The following is a 5,643-nucleotide window of genomic DNA, read 5'->3' as shown; positions in this document are numbered from 1 at the left end:
GTTGGGGGTGGGGGTGTGTGTGTGTGTGTGTGGGTGTGTGTGTTGGTCCAGCTCCTGGAAGGCAGGTGGATGCTCGGAAAATCTATCTTTCCAGGAGGGATCTATAAACAGTTGAGCAGTAATGTGATAATTGTGAAGGGATGCTTAAGAGCTGCAATGAATAGAAAGAGCGTTTTCTTTGATCCGGAGCAATCATTTGTGCAGAGTGTCAGTTTTATTGACATTCCAAGGATTCTCAAGATGTGTCAATCTTAATCCCCTCCCCTTCCCAAAAATCACTCAGGGCTGGCAGCAGCCTGAAAGACAGACAATGCAAGAAAACCACATCCACCTAATGAGAGACCATTTCTCTCCTGCATTTTCTTTTTAACTTCCCAGCTGCTTGGGAAAGAATCGTTGTATAAAGCGAATGGGAAATCCGTAAGGTATAAAAGAGAACGCAGCGCGTTTAAGTAATCAGCGCCGCAACTGTCACCGATGTGCGTGGCCGGGCCACAACGGGCACTTCGTGTGCTCTGTATTGACGAGTGCCGGCGGTGCGATGTGAGCTTTACAATCAGAGATGCCTCCGTGTTCTCGGGAATGCGGGCTCGGTCACGGGCACACATGGGCGATCGGGTGAATGCTCGACCCTGTGGTGACCCTCTGTAACCCCTAAGGTGCCAGATGACCCTTGCAACCTCCTGATAGCCATCTACAGGTCTGACTGTGTGAGTCTGTCTCTGGACTGCATATAAATTGAGTTTAGACTGTGGACGATCTATTTCCTTAAACTGAATGACTCTTTTCAAACGAATAGCCCCCCTCCTTCTCTCTTCTTCCCTTCAAGTCACACCAGCCTTGTAATCAGCAACAAAAGCTGACATAAATCAGGAGCGGATTGACAGAGGCTGACAAATAACTGACTGATGGTGGTGGAGTCACATTGACAATTGATGGAGGGGTGGAGAGATGAGGAGAGCAGAGCTGGAAGGTGACAGAGGAGGAGGAAGAGGCTCCTCTATTGGAAACATGTGACTCTCACATTCCCTCATTTATGTCATCGACAATCTGATTGGTCAGGCGGAGGCTCACTCTGGTTCTAGGAAGGCTTGCTTGGCAGAAGTCATGCGGGAGGGTGAATACTCTACAACTCCGATCACTTTCTGTCTTCCGCAGCGACCGATATGAGAAATTCCTGCTCGGTGACAAGGAAACATCGGTTATCTTATACTAATATACTTCAATCACACACCTGCTTAGCTTTACAGCTTGTGGTATACAATAGTGTTTTGTAAAGCTCAAACTTTTTTTTCCCAGTGATGAATCCAGATCACACAACTATACATTGCACAGCAAAGTATTTCTTTACACTAACAGTCACGTTTCTGAACAGCTCCAACTCTCTCGGCTTGGCTTCCCTGAACTTCCTGTCCAGTACAAGATTACAGTGTCCAGCAACCCTGCATCTCTTAGGCCCCATTCACACTGAGCGGTTCATCTTGCGATTTCCGCCGTGAAATCGCACATATTTCCGCGCGATATTGCTCTATGTAGCATGTGGAGCTGTTCACGTCTCATAGCTCAATGTCGACTGTAGCTCGTCACTAAAGCTTGTCGCTTGTACATTACCCTTTTTTCGGTGGATGTCGCGCGATTCAGCCCCAATAGACTCAATGGTGTCGTGTGAAATCGCACATTACTGGTCGCACGTAGGAAGGGTCACTTTTGCACTGCAAAGTGGAAGGAAAGAATGATGTCACATCAAGATCGTTGTTGATTGGTTACAGCCCAATGTAGCAGCGACGAAGTCACACCCAAAAAACGTGCTATGTAGCGCGATAAAATGTGCACAACGTAGCTCAAAGCCGTTCAGCGCGAAATCGTGCGGAAAATTGGCCGGGCCACAACGGGCACTTCGTGTGCTCTGTATTGACGAGTGCCGGCGGTGCGATGTGAGCTTTACAATCAGAGATGCCTCCGTGTTCTCGGGAATGCGGGCTCGGTCACGGGCACACATGGGCGATCGGGTGAATGCTCGACCCTGTGGTGACCCTCTGTAACCCCTAAGGTGCCAGATGACCCTTGCAACCTCCTGATAGCCATCTACAGGTCTGACTGTGTGAGTCTGTCTCTGGACTGCATATAAATTGAGTTTAGACTGTGGACGATCTATTTCCTTAAACTGAATGACTCTTTTCAAACGAATAGCCCCCCTCCTTCTCTCTTCTTCCCTTCAAGTCACACCAGCCTTGTAATCAGCAACAAAAGCTGACATAAATCAGGAGCGGATTGACAGAGGCTGACAAATAACTGACTGATGGTGGTGGAGTCACATTGACAATTGATGGAGGGGTGGAGAGATGAGGAGAGCAGAGCTGGAAGGTGACAGAGGAGGAGGAAGAGGCTCCTCTATTGGAAACATGTGACTCTCACATTCCCTCATTTATGTCATCGACAATCTGATTGGTCAGGCGGAGGCTCACTCTGGTTCTAGGAAGGCTTGCTTGGCAGAAGTCATGCGGGAGGGTGAATACTCTACAACTCCGATCACTTTCTGTCTTCCGCAGCGACCGATATGAGAAATTCCTGCTCGGTGACAAGGAAACATCGGTTATCTTATACTAATATACTTCAATCACACACCTGCTTAGCTTTACAGCTTGTGGTATACAATAGTGTTTTGTAAAGCTCAAACTTTTTTTTCCCAGTGATGAATCCAGATCACACAACTATACATTGCACAGCAAAGTATTTCTTTACACTAACAGTCACGTTTCTGAACAGCTCCAACTCTCTCGGCTTGGCTTCCCTGAACTTCCTGTCCAGTACAAGATTACAGTGTCCAGCAACCCTGCATCTCTTAGGCCCCATTCACACTGAGCGGTTCATCTTGCGATTTCCGCCGTGAAATCGCACATATTTCCGCGCGATATTGCTCTATGTAGCATGTGGAGCTGTTCACGTCTCATAGCTCAATGTCGACTGTAGCTCGTCACTAAAGCTTGTCGCTTGTACATTACCCTTTTTTCGGTGGATGTCGCGCGATTCAGCCCCAATAGACTCAATGGTGTCGTGTGAAATCGCACATTACTGGTCGCACGTAGGAAGGGTCACTTTTGCACTGCAAAGTGGAAGGAAAGAATGATGTCACATCAAGATCGTTGTTGATTGGTTACAGCCCAATGTAGCAGCGACGAAGTCACACCCAAAAAACGTGCTATGTAGCGCGATAAAATGTGCACAACGTAGCTCAAAGCCGTTCAGCGCGAAATCGTGCGGAAAAACGTGCAATATCCATGTCGCTCAGTGTGAATGGGGCCTTATCTTGGAGTAGGGAGGAAGGAAGAGGGGGGAGTGGAGTGTCTTGCCTTGCTGTGACTTTGTATTGGTGGATACACACACAGCTTACTAGCACACACAAGGGTGGCTCCATAGGACCCTGCAAGTGAAAGGAACCACCCTAAAATATGATATCAGGACCAGTGCTCAGGGGATCAGCTGATTCTGCAATAAAATAAAACTCCAAGGAGCAGCATCCATTGAAGTGATTTATTCAGCAGTTGTTATATCTTAAACACCTTTTGACTTTAATATGACTTTATGTTCAGTAAAGTTCACATGATCTTTCATCATGTGACTCCTGCCTACTCTATATGCCTTTAGAGGCCATCTCCAGGCAAACAAAAAAACGACCCTCTCAGTAGGGCTAACCCTGCTCTGTGCTCAGCCTAGAGGGAGCTGGTGGGAGTGGGGGTCAGGTCAGAAAATCTGCTTTACTCCATTCCTCTAGACCAGTGGTCCCCAACCCCTGGCCCGCGGACCGGTACCGGTCTGTGGATCAAATGGTACCGGGCCGCCCAAGGAACATTAAATTATTTCCATTTTATTTACTGTGGTGTATTTCTCTCGGGTTTGTCCGACTTTCCAGGACGAGAGGTTAACCAGGAGCTGAGAGACGTCACCTAAAGCCGCACCAATACCGCGCATGCGCAAAATATCGTGATATCGGGGCGGTTTTAGGTGACGTCTGAAGCTGAGCGGCTGCAAGCGGCAGTGGCGTTGTAGCTTTGGTAAAGAGAAGGTGTGTATCGCTCTTCTCTCTGTTCACCGGTACTTTCTCATGTTTAACAGTGCTTGGTGTACGTGTATATTGTGTTTGCTCAAATTTAACCCACAAATTAGCAAAAATGAGTACGAAACAGACATCGTTAGAAAGTTTCCTTGGGAAAAAGAAAAGGCCCAGTGAAGAGACAGAAGAAGGGCCTTCAACATCAAAGAAACATGTAACTTTTAACAGACAATACCATGAGTCCTACTTGAAATATGGATTTATCGGGACAGGTGATTCCAATCTAAAATATAAACAATCAACGTCCCCCCCTCAGCGGGCCGCGGTAAAATGATCAAACATTGACCGGTCCGCGGCGATAAAAAGGTTGGGGAGCACTGCTCTAGACCCTTGGTTCTCAACTGGTAGGTCGTGACCCAAAAGTGGGTCGCGACCCCGTGTTCAGTGGGTCACCTAATGCCTTCCACTTTTCTTGGGGAGAGGCTCCTCAGCCTCCCCCTAGCGCAGCACTGTCAGTTCTCATGCCGAGCAGCCATTCAAAATATGCTGCCCGATGCAGAGTGTCAGCTTAAGGTGGGATAGGATGGGGCTGTGGCTGCGAGGGAGCTCCATCCATACGTGCATTGCTTACAGCTCCCTTGTGTGTCCTGAAGAGGTGCCTGGACCGGAGTGATGTCACATTCTGGCTCCCGACACCTCTACAGGGTGTGCAAGTGAGCTGTACACGTAGATGCACATATGAATGGAGCTCCGTCACAGCATCCCACACTGGACCCCAGGCTGAGGATCCACTCCAGTTCTCGTAAGGTAGGGAGACTGGGTGGATTTAAAAAAAAAAATAAAAAACATTTTTGGACTTTGTATGTGTGTGTGAGATTGTGTCTGTGGTTGTGTGGTGTCTGTCTGTGTTTTTGAGGGACCGTTCACACTAGTACAGTGCGATAATCTCACAGTCCTGTGCAATTAACACACTGTAACACGCAATCGCACCTACCGCACGTTCTGGTGTGGGAGGTGCATTGCCATTTATTTGAATTGCACCCCTAACGCATCTCCCACCCACAGTTCTATTGCCCGCATCGGAACACATGGTACTGCAATGCCATGCATTCCATTGCAGTGCAACTTGGGTCCCATATTGTTCAACTTATTCATTAATGACATCGGGGAGGGTGTTAACAGCGATATTTCCGTGTTTGCGGATGACACCAATATAGGGAGGGTAATAGACACGGACGTAGACATTATAACATTGCAGGAGGACCTGGATAAAATAGGGGAGTGGGCATTAATATGGCAGATGAGGTTTAATGTCGATAAATGCAAAGTAATGCACTTTGGAATTAAAAATAAACAAATGGGTTATACAATTATGGGGGAAATGGAGAAGGATTTGGGGGTCATTGTAGACCACAAACTGAAAGGTAGTTTGCAGTGCCAGGCTGCTGTAAACAAAGCTAGCAGGGTCTTGTCCTGTATTAAAAAGGGGATGTATTGCAGGGACAAGTCTATAATTTTGCCACTTTATAGATCATTGGTTCGGCCTCATCTGAAGTACGCGGTCCAGTTCTGGTCACCGGTACTAAGAACAG

This window comes from Nanorana parkeri, unplaced genomic scaffold (genome assembly GCF_000935625.1).
Source record: "Nanorana parkeri isolate BGI_ZX_2015 unplaced genomic scaffold, ASM93562v1 scaffold322, whole genome shotgun sequence".
NCBI classification, from domain to species: Eukaryota; Metazoa; Chordata; class Amphibia; order Anura; family Dicroglossidae; genus Nanorana; species Nanorana parkeri.
Note: the sequence above shows the minus strand (reverse complement) of the source record.